At 48.1% G+C, this 17571-nt stretch overlaps 1 protein-coding gene across 5 annotated transcripts in view; it reads left to right on the forward strand.

Moving 5' to 3' along the window:
* Positions 1–1711: 1711 nt before the first annotated feature.
* The window catches only part of LOC102379236 (protein Shroom3), a 100696-nt gene continuing 84836 nt past the window's right edge, over positions 1712–17571 (forward strand). For 4 of the 5 annotated variants that reach the window (XM_025192085.1, XM_025192080.1, XM_025192081.1 and 1 more), the window contains exon 1: positions 1712–2124. The gene's annotated coding sequence lies outside the window, so the exon portion shown is untranslated. The remainder of the gene's footprint in view (positions 2125–17571) is intronic. The other variant, XM_025192083.1, reaches the window with a different exon arrangement.

Raw genomic sequence — 17571 nt, forward strand, 5'->3', positions numbered from 1 at the left:
CCTGACTTCCCCTGAACCAATCTCCTTGACAGCTGGCAGGCTTCATGGCCACAACAGGGCCTAGCAGGCCTGCAGGTTTCACCCCCCTCCGGCCCAACACAGACACAGTTGCACAAGCACCAATGTCACGAGTTTTGCCTGTCAGCAGCTAGGGCCCCAGAACCCAGACTCCCCCTGCATTGATCTCCTCAACAGCAGTTTCTCTGAATCCCTTGCACCTATCTCCTTGAAACTTGTCAGGCTTCATGCCCTCAGAAGGGGCTACCATTCCTGTAAGTTGCACCCAAATCAGGCCAGAAATGACAAAGTTATAGGCTGTTTCAAGCTTCTTCATTATAGCCTATGGGCGAAACAGCGAAACTGTTTCAACGAAACGAAATGGAACAGTGGTTTTGAATCGAAACGAAATTTGAAACGAAATGCGGTTCCATTGAAACGTCGAAATGCAAGTCGAAATGGTAGGGCTGTGCAAAGCGGCACCGTTCCATTTCCCCCGATGTTATGAATCGGTGTTATTTCGTAGAGCATGGTTATTCCCTTCCTAGCTACCTTTCACCATGAGGCCTGCCCTGCTCTAAAAGCTGTTGCAATTTATGCTGCCACTGCTCCCCAGCTCCCAAATTTCTGGACCCACGGGGAGCCCCACGGGCCAAATGAGACATCCCTGTAGGCTAGATTTAGTCTGTGGATTGGATCTGGCCTACAGGCCAGAGGTTGAGCACCACTGCTTTAGGGGATCATATTCACTAATAGTAGCTGGTGCTGTCTGTGAGGAATGGATGTTTTGCATGTTATCCTGGTAGCTAAGAACTTGTGGAGACAGGGCTGAATAACCTAAAAGGTTGGTCCCAGACAGCTACAGTAATAGTGTAATAGTAAATGGCCATGGGTGAAAGAGAACAAGAATTGTCCCAGAGAATATGCTGGACTCTATCTCACAATTAATGAAGTCAGTAGCTCTGACTGATTTTGGTGGAGCAGGGATGGGTCCTGAATATTCTGCAGCCTCCGGCAAAATGGCCGTTGGTTGAGTCCAGCTTTGGAATTGATTCATTTTGTTTTGTGAATCCACGGTGCCTGATTCTTTTCCCCCTTGCTGATGCCAGTTTTAGACCTATATAACTGCACCAGCCCCCTTGCATTCCCTGGAGCAAATTTTTAACACCACAGAAGTGAGTGGACTTGCACGGGAGAGGGATCAGGGAATTGGGTCCGCTGGAGTGGATTTACTTCTGGTTGGTATGTGAAGGGAATCGGGCTCCTTTTGACACAGTGGGGGTTTGGTTCAGTGTCTCTGGTTGTGCTGTTATAGCAATCTCAGAGAGAACAACCACAGAGGGAAAAGGTTTATTCCCCCTGCTGTAACGTGAGCTTTTTAAAAGCAGTGAACTTTTTACCTCTTATTATCAATGCTCCATTTGATCAGCTTGGAGAGCGGGAGAGTGGTTTAAAAGTAGGCAGAGACTTTTACTTTTAATCTAAATTCAGAAAGAATATGCCTTCCTAATTTAGCAATGGGTCCCTCTCCCCAGTGAACACAATGACAGGAGGAGCAGGACTGAGAGAGAGCAGAGCCTAACTTTTGAATCTCAGATCCTTTTTCAGACTCGAAGGGGGACCCCCCCATGCTTTTTAAATGCAAATATGTTCCTGAGTGCCTTCAGCCAATCAGAGCAAGCTTCCTGTGGGATTACCTGGGAGAGGGAGGGAAGGAGGAAAAGACTGGTTGATTGCTTAAGAGTTGGAGAAAGTCTTGTGTTTGCCAGGCCAGCACTCAGAGTGGAGCAGCAAATATGTGTGAGTTATGTTCCTTGTCAGGACCGTTTGTCAACTGCATGGGAAGCCTCTCTCGGGTTGCTTGGCATTAAGTCCATTTTGGATGCCGGACGTGAGCAGATGGAATTGTACTGAGGCACTGCCACTTGACGTACTGGGATAGAGGCTGCAGAAAGCAGGCTATTGTTGCAGAGGATTCTGAATTATCCCCTTGGAGAAGCAATGTCTCGCTTACTCCCAGCAGCAGCCTCTGGGAGTTGGAAGCTAAAAAATTTGAACTTGGATTTTTGACAGGATTCTGGAGAGCGAAATGACCTTGTCTGGAACTGAAGATTTGCTTTAGGAATGGTAAGTGCTGGCCTCCAAGCAGGGCTTTTAGTGAGAACCATAAAAATTCTGAATACTTGCAAGATTGTATTTTTCCTTAATGACCACAAGAAACAGAAAATCCTTGCACTTGCAATGGAAGTGTTTGCGACAAGTAAAGCAGGGGTATTGAGTAATCTGTGTAGAAGGATTGTCTGTATAATTGTAGTGTCTTATTTGGAGAACTTTGGCCAAGGAGGAAACTGTGATTTTATTATGGTTGATTATTAGCTAAGAAAACAATTTCACTATAGTAAATGGGCGAGAGAGATGCAGTATGATATTGACTGACATATTGTACCAGCAAATCTGATTCTTTTCTCAAATTCACCAGTGTAAGAGCAACAGTAGTGGAGTGAACAGAATTATGCTGGTATGAAACCAGTGTGAGATGAGAATCAGGTCCATGGATATTACTGCTTCCACTTGGAGGAAGAAACTAACTAGCTATTTTAAAGCAAAACAAAGAAAAGTGTTCATTTTGATGATATGGAATTGCATAAAAAGTATACCAGATTCAGCCCTTGAAGTCAGTCACTTGAGATGAATTTGGTCCAAGGGATGTATTATTTGAATATATATTTTTTAAAATCTTTCTTTTACATTCTGCATTTTGAGATTTTTTTTAATTGTGGTAAAATGGGTCATGTTGGAATTCGTGTTATCCTTTTTATGGTTTAAGGAAGGAGGAAATCAAAGTATATTCTAGATGTTTCTTTCTATAGAGAGCAGACTAAAAACAAGTGTAGATTTCCAGCCAAGTTCAATACAGACCAAATGATACAAAAAATCATGGCATTTATGTAGTTATGTTGTTTTTTGTTGGCCACTAGAGGGACAATGCTATTATCCTCCTATAAATGATTACACTTAAAACAGCATGTGAAAAATAAGTTAAGAGGTTTCCTCTTTATGTACCTTACACATACTGTCTTATTAGTGCTTATTATATATGGGAACTTGTTACTAAAACGTAAAAAAATCATCTTAAAAATGAACCCAGATTTCCTTTCATCTCTCTGTCTCTTTTGTTGCAATGGACAATTAGTAAAGTATTTGTGTTAGTATACTTGATCAGACATTTACTTTCCTTGTAAGTTTGTTTTTTGTTTGAGATTCATAGGCTTACTTTAAAATGAGCCAATAAATGAACAGATTTTACTGAACATCCAGGATCAGGGATTTCCTGATGCCACTGAAGTCTTTGATTTTCTGCTATATCTTTCACGTTATATGGTTTGCTACATTATTTGTGCACTCAGAACTGCCCATGACCTTAGTGGGAGCTGTTCAGTAGGCAAGGAATACAGGATTAGGCCCCTAACTAACATACTTTCTTGTGAGTCTCAATGTGAGAGCTTGCTAATGAGATACAGAATCCCCAGATATAATGGGAAGCACTTCTTTATATTTTGATTGCATTCCCATCTTCAGTAATCTTCTGTCTCATATATGTGACTTTTCAGTTGTGATGCTGGACTGGTAACATCTCATTTTGACATGTTTAGACATTTTGGTGAGCTTATAGGCAGCATGCCTAGTCTGAGAGCAGAATTTATCAAGTCAAAAGGAAGTGACTAATCCTGATTCTTGAATTTTGCATGTGTGCCCAGAAATATGACACCAGACATAGTTCATCATCAGTCAATCAGTAATTTTTTCTCCAAGTAAAACAACCCCATATTTTATTGTACAATCATCTGTATTTGCAGTAAACTTGTATACAAGCATCCCCATATATTTGTAATATGAACACCCACCCCCTCAATGACTACAATAGAACCTACCATAGTGGGTTTTACCTTAGTATCTGCAGTGGCATTGCTTCTGTTACTCCCTTTCCTTTCAAACTTGCTTTGGAAACCAAACTGAGCTGCCCATCAACCAAAACCCCTGTAATTTACACGGATGCTCCTGTATTTAATTGCAACATTGGCAACTAACCTCCCCTGCAACAGATGTTGAAGATGTGATCCAAGGACCTTGTTTTCTCTTTCTGCCTCCATACCGCTTTTTTCCTGTTATAAATACAAAATTAAAATCCAAGGTTATATGATTTTATATTATTATATTAAATGATATTTAATATATGCTCTGTATTTCACACACACACACACACACTATATATATATATAATGTATTTATCTTAAATGATGGTATCTTTTTGCCTCCTTTCTCTGTATCTTAATTTTCCTTTCCTTAGGTAATTATCTGACAGCTTCACTGTATTTTCTGTCTCCCCTGCATCTCCCCAGTTTTTTGCTCTTATATGCATTTCCTTTCCTTTCCCCATGTCCTCCTCCCCTCTCTCACCTCCTGCATCTGCTACCTGTCAATACCCACCCATTCATTCAAGGTCACTCACTCGCACCTATTCTAGCATGTGTCCGCCTGTTCAGCACCTAAAAGCCCTTAAGCACCCAAAAACACACATTCACACATTTACATATATCCCTACCCATTGCAGATGCTTGTGAGGACTCTCACTTGTACATTCTTCTAAGCGGGAATGTTTTTATAGGTCCAATTTTGGGTTCCTCGCTCCCAGTCCTCCAGGTAACAGAGCACCAGCTCCTGTAACTTCCCATCCTTCCCCCTTTAAAGGAATAGCAATTTCAGAGCCAGAGCCAACATTTCTTACTACTTTTTCTTGCTCCAAATTCCTCCTTTCTCCAAGCAAGCAAGATAGTAAAACACCTTTGTGCATTCAGTGCCTTTTGGGTAAAATCAAGGGAAAGACACAAACTCTGCTTAGAAATAAGGATTGCCATTATTAGTAGGGAAGAATTCAGCCTGCCCTTTTAGTGATTACAGATGTTTGTTTCTGAGAGCCCAGCTCAAGGTTAGTTGAGATGTAGCTTTTTCCAAGCAGCCAAGGGTCAAATATACAGTAAACTATATTTACCCATATTGTTGCTATCCTGCAGCACAAATGGTTGCCGCTAAAGTGGGTGAGTATCCTGTCTACAGCTTTACAATATAAAATAGAGCCCTGTGCCAGCAATAGGCTTCACCTAAACATCCTTGGAGTGAATAAATCTAAGAAAAAATCCTAAATTCTCAGCCAAAGAGCAAACAAAAGCCTCCTGGTTCTTATATTTGCCTGGTTAGATTGTATGTGCTTTGCCTAAACTGGAAGCTCTATGGGCTATCAGTCATCTCTCTTCTCTGTGGTTGTATAGCATCTAGCACAGTGGGGTCCTGAGTCATGACTGGGCTCTGAGGCTGTGCCACCATGCAAGCACATGATAAGCAACACTCAGGCTTAATTTATATTGTCAACAGATTTTATGCTAATTTGAAGGTCATGAGCAACCAATAAGCATAAGGTTAGGCAACTGCTTAAGTACCTGGCCTCGTTACAATTGTTAGGCCATACTTAAAGCATAGGCTTAAACACTGCTGAATCAAGACTTAAGATAGATATCACTAAAGCGTCTCATAGTGGACCCAATCCTGCAAGCTCTTTCTTATGGGAGCAGTGAACAGTAGACCCAGAGTGCATCTACACATGCATTTGATCTGGGATCATAGTGGACCCCTCCTGCCCACTCCTTTCCTAGCTCATGTGGCCCTACACCAGCCAGCTGGACCCCCACCAGGTCCATTTTAACTGGTGCCTAGGCCGGACCCGCACCCTGGTGGAGTGTGCCTTCAGCCACCTGAAGGCGGTGTGCACTCATTGCCTGCCTCAAGGATGTGAAGGCCAGCATCCCCCGGTCACCATTGCAGCCTGGATGCTGCGTAAGATCTGTGGGGCCTGGGGAGAGCTCTTCTACAACGCTTGGGCAGAGGAGGCACAGAGGGCAAAGGACGCCTGCCACTAGGAGTGCCAGCTGCAGTGGTGGCAACAGTGGTGGGCCTTCACCACTGAGGCCTCTGGTAAACCATACCCCCAGCAGAAGGGGCCAGGATACCGGGTGCAACAGGCGCTGCTGTAGGCCACCTGGATGGATGGCCACAGACCCCAGGCCCACCATGCACCCCTAGCACCATGCTCACTGCAGACATTGGAAAGCACTTTATTTCCCTCCACAAATACAGGCCCTTTCCTGCCCCCTTCCTCCTAAACAACAGGCCCCATCACCCTCCCTCCTGAACAACAGATCCCCTCCTCCCTCCATCCTGAACAACAGAATTCTTTCCCTCTCCCCCCTGACCCACAGAGCCCCACCACCAACCACCCCACCCACCACCAATAAAGCACCTTCTTCCCTGTGCGGACTATGTACAGTGCTCTGTGTGCCCTCCCATTGTGGGGGACAGTGGGCAAAGATAGGGATTCAGGGCTCCAGCTTGCTGGGAGGGGTGGTGGGGGGTGGAATCCCTGGGTTAGGACCCTGCCAGCTGAGTAGCCTGAACGGAGTCAAGGGTGCCCTATAGGGTGATGGGGTTTCCCTCCGTGTTGTCATTTCTTCATTGGGCACAGCTGTATGCCACTGTTGCATTCTGGGTTTTTTTTCTCCTTTATGCTGTTGGGATCACTGGGGTAACCCTGCACCTTTATTATTATATTAGGAGAGTGTTATAATCTGCCCGGTATTGGTATACTGGGCATTGTATGAAGTGTTTTATGTAAATGTGTTGTATGTGATGTAACCCCTTATGAAAACTGTTAACCCATGACTGCCAATTGTGTTGTTACTGGTCCATCAACTAGACCCTGTATTATCCGTGAGTGCCCCCTCTCCTTCAGGCCCTTCAAGGCACTGAAAGAGGGTCAGGGTTGCAGTCTAACCCAAAGGCCACAGGGAACCAGGCCTATGCATGGGTTTAGGGTTAATTAGAGTGGGTTTGGGTGAATTTATAACTGTGTATATATATTTGTATGTGTATATAAGTTGATAATTATAAGTTGTAAATTATTTATTAATATTAAATCTATACATAGTTAAGATTCACTGAATGTCCTGGCTCTCTGCTCTGTAGGAAGAGGAGGGGAGCTGCATACAGCTAGGCAGCCACGCTTCCCTCAGCATACCTGCAACCCACTGACCATCCCTTCATTTGGAGAGGGGATACCTTTCTATGTACCACCCGGGTTACAATTGAATTGCTGCATTTTGTCTCCCTCCCTCAGCTGTTGTTCTCTTCTTCCTTCCCTCATATCTCTCAAATGAATGGAAGGAAGGACAGATGCTAAAATTAAAGGGAGAAACAGAATGTGACTCTGGTGAATGCCAAAGCCCTTCAGAGCAATTTTTTAAGCTGAGCAGCTGTAGTTCTATGTCTTCCATCAGGTTGGGGTGAGATCAAGAACCAAAGAGAGCTTTAATAGACACAAGTCTGGTCTACAGCTCCTATAATCTGGTGTAAACCCACTGACTTGACTGCCTACTGATTTCAGTGGGGTTATGCTAATTTACGTGACATGAGGACCTGGCCTTACATTAACAGGAACAAGCACCAGTGCTGTCCCTGGCGGGGTGGGGTGCAAATTGGGGTGGCCGCCACAGGCCCTGCGCTTTTGGGGGGCCCCACAGAGTTGGGTGGAGTGGCCACGGTGATTCCACACTGCCAGTGGCTTTACATAGGGCTACTCAGCCCCCCCCTCCCCCTGCTGCCGCATCCACCGCCAAATCCGGCACCACTGGCCACTTGGCAGCCCTCCCCAGCCAAATCCACCACCGGCTTCCTCATGATAGGGCCCCGCACAGGCTGATTTGCCCTGGGCCCTGCACCCTGCTCAAGTCACCTCTGACAAGCACTGAAGTATCACTGAGAGGGGAGGTTTGGGATATTATTGCTGCAAACTCTATACACCTTGATACATTTGACAGGTTAACAAGACAAATATTATTATCCAAGGCAATATTGTTAGCCAAGGCATTGCCTGGCTCCTTTGAGATACTGAGAACTTTCTCGAAGTGCTGCATCTCTCCAGTTTCTGCAGCCATTTAGAGGAGAGAAGGGTTGAAACTTTTACCAATTTAACAGCTGTTTTCTTTTTAGCCTGTATCATATTACAGGCATTCTCCTGTTCGAGCTGGCAGTCAAGTTTGAAATTTATTGGGGAAATAAAGCAAATAATTGCAAGTATTACACTTTCTTAGTTTGTCCCCTGTGGACATTGGGTTTTTTATATGCTTCAAAAGTTCCACCCACTCTATCAGCTCACCCCTTTCCTGTCAAAGGGACAGTAACACCTTGACCCATGTTTCTCAGCTGATGGGTTGCAGCTCCTGAGGTTCACTAAAAGATAAGCAAGGGGAGGTGCAAAGCAGTGAAAAAGTACAGTCTAAGTACAGGAACTCTTGCTCCTCCACTCTCCCCTTACTCTTCTGTGTGGATGTGGGGAGAACAGTGGACGTGATATACCTTGACTTTAGCAAGGCTTTTGTATATGGTCTCCCACAACATTCTTGCAAGCAAGCTGAGGAAGTATGAGTTGGATGAATGGACTGTAAGGTGGATAGAAAACTGGCTGGATCATTGGGCTCAAAGGGTAGTTATCAGTGGCTTGATGTCTAATTCACAGCAGGTATCAAGAATGCTCCAGAGGTCAGTTCTAGGGCTGGTTTTGTTCCATATCTTCATCAACGATCTGGAAGATGGAATGGAATGTACCTTCAGCAAGTTTGCAGATGACACCAACCTGGGGGGAATAGTAGCTACGTGGAAGGGTAGGGCTAGGATTCAGAGAGACCTTGACAGATTGGATGATTGGACCAAAAGAAATCTCATGAAGTTCAGTAAGACCAAGTGCAGAGTCCTGCACTTAGAACAGAACAATCCCATGCATCACTACAGACTTGGGGACTGACTAGCTAAGCAGCAGCTCTACAGAAAAGGACTTGGGGGTTACAGTGGTCAATAAACTGAATATAATCCAACAGTGTGTCCTTGTTGTGGAGAAGGCTAACAGCATACTGGGCTGCATTCGTAGGAGTGTTGCCAGCACTGTTCCTAAGAATGCTAATCTTTCTGTGAAGCGGTTTGTGAAAATCATGCTCAGATTTTACTCCATCCTCATTGGAGAAGAGTCAAGAAGAATAGAAGTCAGTGGGAGTCCTGCTGATGAATGACTTGAGGATCTGGCCCAGGAAGATGTGGGTGATACTTACACACATGTGACTGAAGAGTAGGACATACCCCAGGGATTAGGGCCTGCCTAGAAAGAGGTGCTTTTAGATCATTAACCTGAGCTAGTTGATAAACCCTAGAGAATGTTCTCTGCTTCCTAATGTTCCTTCAATTAGAGTTTATTAATATAGGAAAACTTTTCAGGAAGAAATGCAAAAAAATGGCTAGATTAGATAGCAGAGATGGGTTTCTACTGCAAAATTCAGATTCAGCTTTTGAGTCTGAACTCCCTCTGAAAATGGTTGGGCCAGAGGTTTTACTGCTATCACCATACAGCTGGATTTTCAAGTGCCTACAGCCTGTAACTGGGGCCAGATTTTCAAAATAGCTTGCTACTATATGTAACACCCACACACACTTGGGGTTGTGTGTGGTAAAGTGTGTGATTGGTCGTTGTATGCTGTGTTTTTTTATGGGACTGAAAAAGAATCATCCCCCTCCCCCCAAATGTGTCCAGACCATTGTCTTAAGATTCCCTCCAGGGAACCTGTGAGACCAGTTTGCTTCTTCAGTGAAGAGCGAGGGGAGACTCCCCCCACCAGGGGAAGTAGGCTTTTCTGGCTCCCAATTCAGTTTTCAGTATTCAGAACCCCTGAGGAGGAAAAAGAGAGAGAGCCAGTCCAAGTAGCCTGACCCTTAAATAACATTTTTGACATCACTACAGGGCCCCAGTTAAGGAGCAATATTATTTGAACACTGGTAATGCAGACTAATCAATTTAAAGGTGGTTAGCCCTCTTGGTGAAGTGGCCAGTCACCAAACTGGTCCCACAGATTCCCTGGAGGGAATCTTAAGACAATGGTCTGGACGCATGGCAGGGAGGGAAGTGATGCCACTTCCACATGGTAGCTTTGAGGGGTTAACTGCAGTTTTCATCAGCATATTGCACCCCAAAGTTTCTAGTCCTAATCCAAACTCTGCATGGGCAGGAAACTGCAGTTAACCCCTCAAAGCCACCATGTGGAAGTGGAGATCAATGCTGCAGCTTCACACAGCGCAACCAGAGGCCATTTGCAATGCAGAAGGGCCTATGCTTTCTAGCAGCTCCCTGCAGCACAGTGGACCCATGGAACAGCTCATAGGATTCTCTGATGTGGGCCCCCCTCTCCAATGCATTGCTGAAGGATAGGTATAGGGGTGCAGGCCCCCCAAACTACCCTTTTGGGAGTCCCCAGACTGCTTGGGTATGAATAAAGCCTCCCCAAGAGAGTGCCACCTATAGACTTTGTTTTGTAGTTTATAGTATTTTAAAATTATAGTTAGTGTTTAGTTTTGTTTTTTCTTTATTCTTTGTAATAAATTTGAAAGTTGTGTTTACCCTGCTTGCAAGAGAAAGGTTGTTGGTTTTATTGGACACCCTAGTGATTCATTTAGTTTTTCCCAGGTAGACTGAGTGGGGGCTCAAGCCAAGGTAATATATGTTTAATACTCCAAAATTGAACCTGACCCTTGTTGCTGCTGACAGGTGCTCAGCAGAAGGGTTACATATATAAGCACCCAAGTTGGGGCCAGATTTTCACAAGTGCTCATCCCGCAAACCGTCCCACTGTGGCACTGATGGCCGGATTTCCAAAAGAGCTCAGCACACACATATCCAGTGTCCTGGGTACTTTCAGAATTCAGGCTGTGATTGTGGGTGCTGTGTGATTTTGAAAATCTTGCCCATCAGCCACAACTGGGTATTTTCAGTCTAGATCTTGAACTCTGGCTCCAAAATTGGGGCATGTTTGAAGCAGGAACAGATTTGTCTCTAATGCATCTGCTTTAGCGGTTGTTTGGCTAGCTGGAAATGCTTCTGTTCCAAGGGCCAAGTTTACAAAGAATCACATGGAAGAATTTTTTTGTTTATTGTTTATCAGCATCTAAATAGTGCAGAATGGCTTCAGTTTCCAGACCCTGTTTTTGTGAGTTCTTCTTATACTTACTATTTAATTGTAAAATTAGGCCTAAAATGAAGGGCTAGTTCAGGGGGGTGGCTAAGTACAGACAGTCAAAAAGCTCAGAGCGCAATCAATTCAATCTTTGCAGGTTAGTCTAAGATGCATAGATTGAGCCAATAAGCAAGTGAACAGACATGCACTTCTGATTCTGGAAATGCAGCTACATGCCTGCAGTGGCCCAGGCCAGAAGCTGGGGGACACTAGAGCACGCCTCCCTGCTCCACTGGAGCAGACAGCTTGGGCCAAGGCTAGCCTGCCCACCCTGCAAAGGGAGGGATTGTGGGAGGTGCAAAGCATCCCGGGATGCTGGAGGACTGTTAGTTGACTTCAATCTGGAGGGGAATCTGGAACAGATGTTCAATAAACAGATTTAACCTAAATCAGTTAAGTCTGATACTACATCCATCCAGGTTTATCTTAAACCTGTTTCAACCATTTTGAAAGTGGTTTATGTGCACTGAACTTCTGTTGTGTTACAGATTTGAACAGTTTCTGATCACTTATACCAGTTTATGTGTAATTTCTATCCCTTCCTCCATGTTTCATGGAAGCGTGACTTCTGTTTTCTTCTAGTTACTAGATTTCTTGGCATGTACCATGAGTTTTTCTGCTTGCTTATGTGTTTTCCAGCCCATGTGCTTTCTGTTTGCTAATAGTGTCCTTTTATTCCATAATCTATCTGAGGAGTCAAATGGTGTAATCAGTACTGAGTGAATTTTGCATAGGGTAACTCACCATCTATGCAAGCTAGGCTGTATACAAAGAATTGTATTAGTTTCACTTATATTCAGTAAATCACAGTATCAAATAGCTATGAGTCAATTATTATTCTCACAAAAAATGTTTATCTGTATTAGTTCATCATCAAAACTCAGCCCACATTTCTACTAGAAATGAATTAAACTAAACTTCTGTATCTGAACTACCTGAAACGTGAGAGAAGTTTGGATCCAGAGCTATGATCCAGCACTTTATGACCAACCCTTAGCTCTGTAGCATACCGTACAAATGCCTCAATCTGAATACTCCAGAACTTTTGGAAGGTTCAGTTCCATTCCGAATGTTGAGGCTTCACCAGAGGAGAGTGTGCTGCCATGTGCTACTATTCATAAAGAACTTCCAAAGATTTAGAGTTTCAGATTTGGTTTAAATCAGCATCCAAAGGTCTCCAGCTATCTGCCTAACTACCTATATTTGTATTCATTTGTATAACTAAGATGCCTGTTACCACAGTAGCTGTGCTTTTCGAAAACTGATGCAACCATGTCTGAGTATACCTTGTCCTCTTTCATCTGAGAATTAGGTGAGAAATCTCCCACAAGGAAGTTTTTGAATTCTTCTTTGATATTTCTTGCCCTTTCTGGACTAGGAGCCAGTGGAAATTGACTTTCTTAGTATGCCTGTTTGTGTTTGAGATTATATTAAATTAAACTGTTTTCCAAACAGGGTTAACACTTCTCTAGCACAGGCTAGGGTAAAATGTTTAGCATTTAGGGTCAGGTTTAGATAAAATATTAGAATATTACCATTTTAAATTGTGACACTATTGGATTAAACAACAGTGCAAAGTTCTGGCAAGCATGAAAGGAGGAAGGTAAAATGGTCGTACCTCTCCCAGGTATCCCTACACCCACTCCTCCAGTTGGCAAGTGGGGGGCAACATTCCGGTGCCCCCTTTAAGTTGGCACCTGGAACTGGTCCCATTCTGCTTCCCCTCCCATCCCCAGTTACACTACTAGTAGTCAACTCAATTAATAAGATCTTCAAATCATGTAAAGTAGTAGAGCCTTGTAAGTAAAAAGCCAAAGAAACTACTCATGAGAAGCGGTTTGTGAAAATCATGCTCAGAAATGCAACTACTCAAGAAACACTCCCAGGCAATAAATGGTATGGTATCTATACATGGAGGTACGTGGGAGCAGATTTGCTTCTCCTAGCAGCAAACTTCTCTCACGTCCTGCAACCCTGCAATGGGCCCCTGCCACCACCAGGGGGAGCTTGAGGCTCCAGCCACTGCTGCCAGCAGCCATCTTGAAAAGACAGCCCAGCTCCCTGCTTCCTGGCCAGCTGCTTTCCTGGCCAGGAGGAGCATGCACAGTGCAGGGACAGCAGGTATCAGCTGTCTCATTGCTACCTTTGCCTCTCTACGCCACAGCTGCTCCAGCCCCAACTTCTGGCAGTGATGGCCAGTGTCCTGGACTTCTGCTGGCCACCATGCTTGCCTTGGTGGCCCACCACACTGACCGATCACTGGCCCATGGCTGTCTGGGCCCTACTGGCTCCCCCATGGGCAGCAACTGCCTGCCCAGGCACACTGCACCATCCCAGGGCCACCGTCACTGTGCAGCTGCCATCTAGACCCTGTCCTGGTATTCAGACCCCAGCAAGGATGATGATGACATGCTGCTGGACACCACCACCATGGCTGCCCTCACCCTCCTGGGCCTTCAGCCCCACCAACTCTGGGCCCACTGGGCCAGCCAGGACTGGTGCCTGCACATCATCTAGGAGACCTGGGATGATAAGCAGTGGTTGGAAGCATTCAAGATGACCTGGGCCACCTTTCTGGAACCCATGAAGCAGCTCCCACTTGCACTTGGAGCCACAGAACACTGCCATGTGGCTTCCCCTCCCCAGAGCCACCCGGCTGGCCCTCACCTTCCTGAAGCTGGCCACACCTGCCAGCCTCTATGTGGGCCATCTCTTTGGCATGGGCAAGGCCACTGCTGGGGAGGCTGTCCTGGAGGTGTGTGGCACCCTCCAGGACATGCTGGGGCACGCCATGCTCTGGGTGGTGGTGATAGGGTTCTATGCCCTGGGCTTTCTCCAGTGCATTGGAGCCCCAGACGGGACCTACATCCCCATCATCTGTCTTCCCCATGGTGACTGCCCCTACTACAGCCAGAGGGACTTTCACTGTGTTGTGCTCCAGGCCGTTGTTGACCACTGCAGTACCTTCACTAATGTGAATGGTAGCTGGGTAGGCAGTGCCCATGACGTCTGCATGTGTTGGATCTGTCCTGCCAGCCATGGTGCAGAGTGGGTGCTTTGTTCCGGGGGTGCCAGACATGCCACTGGGCTGGTCCCACCCCTCCTTACTGGGGATCTCACCTACCTGCTCCTGCCTTGGCTCATGCAGTCCTTCACCAGCCAGCTGAACTGCCACCAGGCCCATTTTAACCAGTGCCTGGGCCAGATGTGCACCCTGGTGGAGTGCACCTTCGCCCACCTCAAGGGATACTGGTCCACCCACCTTGAGTTCACCAAGAACAACATCCCCAGGTCATCATCGCATCCTGCATGCTGCATAAGATCTGTGAGGCCCAGAGGGAGCTGTTTCATGAGGCCTGGGCGGAGGAGATGCAGTGGGTGGAGGACACCTGGCATCAATAGCTCAAGCTATGGGGGCAGAAACAGTGCCCCTCCCCCCTGCCGAGTCACACACCCAGCAACAGGGGCAGGGGCACTGGATAAGAGACACTGGCCAACCACCTCCTCCTGTACTCCCTGCTAGAGCCCGCTTGGACCGCTGCCCAAAGACCTCCCCCTACTCCCACCCCCACCCAACACCATGCTCACCACAGACATGTCTCAGAACAACAGTTTTTATTCCCCTCACATCAAACAGACCCCCTCTCCCCATCCCTCCCCAACAAACAGGCTCCGCTCTCCCCTTTCTCCCCAAGAACAGAGCCCCTCCACCAGCCACCTCACCCATCAACAATAAAACACCCTCTTCCATGTGCAAACTATTTACAACAATGTGGTGGTTTGTGTGGCCACCCTCCAGAGATGGGTGTTTCTGGGGTGGGGGCATCTATGGGGCAGAGCCCAAGGATGGGCAGCCAGCACTCCAGTGCACACACCACAGAGAGGTTGGCAGGTGTGGGGTTCACCCAGAGGTGATGGCAGCTGCTGGTCCCCCAACATGGGCAGCTCCCCCTCCAGCAGCCAGTGTTCAAAGCCAGCAGAGCCGACACATGGTCCTGGGCCCTCTGCAGGCAGCTCCGACTCCTTGCCCACATAGAGTCAAGGGGATTGGTGGTGCTGGTCCCAGGTGGGGGGTTGGGTGGCAGGGGACCCAGGGCAGGGGGCAGGGCCTGGGACTCCTGGTCCGTGGAGGTGGCACTGGACCTTTGCCCAGGCCCATGAGGGGGCCTGCTGCTAGGCAATGGGCTGCTGCAAGGGTTCAGGTGGGGCTGTGGTCAGGGGTAGGGCAGTGGGCAGCATGAAACCAACCACCAAGGCCAGGACAGTGTCCAACACCCAGTGGTCATCCTCTGTGGCCTCCACTGCCCTGGCCACAAGCAGACTCTTCTCTTGCAGGGCCTCCATATGCTCATGGTCCAGGGCCAGGAACTGTACCCAGAATTCTTGGTCCACCTGGTTCCACGTGTCCTCATGGGTGACATTCTCTACCCACCAGGCCCACACGTTCACCAGACAGTCCAGGAGAAGGGTACAGTCCTGGATCCTCCTCCTGCAGAGCTGGCACATCTACAGGGCCCCAGACATGGGCAGCAACAACCCTCAGCCTGAATCCCAGCTGCTGCCAGCTGCAGCTTCTCCCCTACCTAAAGCCTCAGGTCCTGCAGAATAATGAGAAATAAGCTATTTGTGAGCGTTTGCAACATTTCTGAGATAAGATGCTCTGTACCAGGGGCCGTAAGGTGCCCAGCCTCAAATCACGGGTTAGGCATGCATGAATGCCCAGGGACCATGGTAAGTTGGGCGGGCAGGCCGAGGCCCAGGCGGCCACTGGCTGAGCCCCCATGCCACTTGCTCCCCAGGGGCCGCTAGGCTGCTGGGTGCTGTCTGTGTGTGGACAGCCTGCCCCCTTCACCCCATTCCCAGGCCAGGACAGGCCAGGCTCCTGGCAGCACTTGCTGCCACAGCTCCAGACCCCACCCCACTGGCCTTCTCATCCTGCAGCCCAGCTCCTGTCCTGTACTGCCAGAAAGCCCACATCGCCTGGGCTCAGAGGGCATGGGGCCCCAGATGACTGGGTTGAAGAGCTGTCTGTGCCCTTGCCCTCCCCGTAGGGGGTTCTCCAGGGAGGCACCCTGGAACCAGCCCACCCCCCCACCTCACACTGGCGCTGTGCTCTGAGCATGTCCTTGCTGCATGTTCCCTGGGTGCTGAGCAAGAAGCTATTTGCACAGACCGAGGGCTGCCTGACCCAGTACATCCTGCTGCTGTTGATCACCATGGTGCTCCGGGCAAATCTTCACACCTGGAACAGGACTGTGAGCTTTGACAGTGCAGGGGGCAAGCCTGGGCTGACCTGCAACCTCCACCACTGCCTGGAGTGCTACCTGTGGCTGTGCTACATGTCCCTGCCCTCCGCAGCCAAGGAGGACATTGCCACCAGCATCAATGCATTTCTTAGCATGTGAGAGGCCTGTGCCTGCCTATCTCTGGGGGAACAGGCTGCTCAATAAAATTTCTTGCCATCTCCCACCTCCCTGTCGGGGGTGGGGAACCTGGGACCACAGGAACACAACTGGCCTGGGCAGGGAGTGGGGGCCAGGGCCGGGGCCAGGGCCAGGGCTGGGGCTGGTGTTGGGCTCAGTTGCTGGGGCTGGAGCTGGGGTGGGGAGGGTCCTCCCCCCAGTGAAAGGCTTACCATGTGGGCTGGGCAGGTGTGCCTAGTGGCTCCAGTGGGTTCTGGCTGGTGGTTACAGCATGTGGCTCCCAGTGTTGTCTTTGGGCAGAGGGATGTGGTGTGTGGGTGCCCAACCATGGGCCTCCCCTAGGGAGGAGCTGGTGCAGCTCGTACCTGGAGGTGACATGGTCAGCCACACCTCATGGCTGGAGCTGAGCCTGAGACTGCTGAACTGTTGGGGCAAGTGCTGGCCAGCGCTCCCTCAGCTGCTGGTGGAGGCTAGGGGTGGGGAGCTCAGCAGGGCAGGCTACTGGTACTCAAGGGGCCCTCCCCCAGTGACACATCACCAAAGGTGCCAGGCTGGAGTGGGGGCTTGGACAGGCTGCCCATGCTGCTGTACACAGCATGGCTGTGGCTTGGGTCCTGGGGCACAAGGATCTCTATCAACTGCCACATAAAGGGCATGGAGTTGTGGGCACTCCCCAGCTGATGATTGTAGTTGGTCATAGTGACCAGCGTGACCACAAGGGCTTCACCTTTATATGGCACTGCTGTGCCGACTGGTTGTGCTGGTGCTCCCGCATCTGGCCTGACAGCCCCTTGTAGACATGGGCATTGGAGCACTCACCCCATGTGAACTGGAGCTGTACTTCAGCCTCACCCCACAGCACCACAAGGTCTCCAGTTTTTCTGTGACCAGTTGGGGCCCCAGGTGTTGGGGTGTGTGGCGGGCCAGTAGGGGGCACTCCTGGGTTGAGCCGCCCACCTCACTGCGCCCAACCACCTTCCAGGCTCTGAGTG

This window comes from Alligator sinensis, unplaced genomic scaffold (assembly GCF_000455745.1).
Source record: "Alligator sinensis unplaced genomic scaffold, ASM45574v1 scaffold578_1, whole genome shotgun sequence".
Classification (NCBI taxonomy): Eukaryota; Metazoa; Chordata; order Crocodylia; family Alligatoridae; genus Alligator; species Alligator sinensis.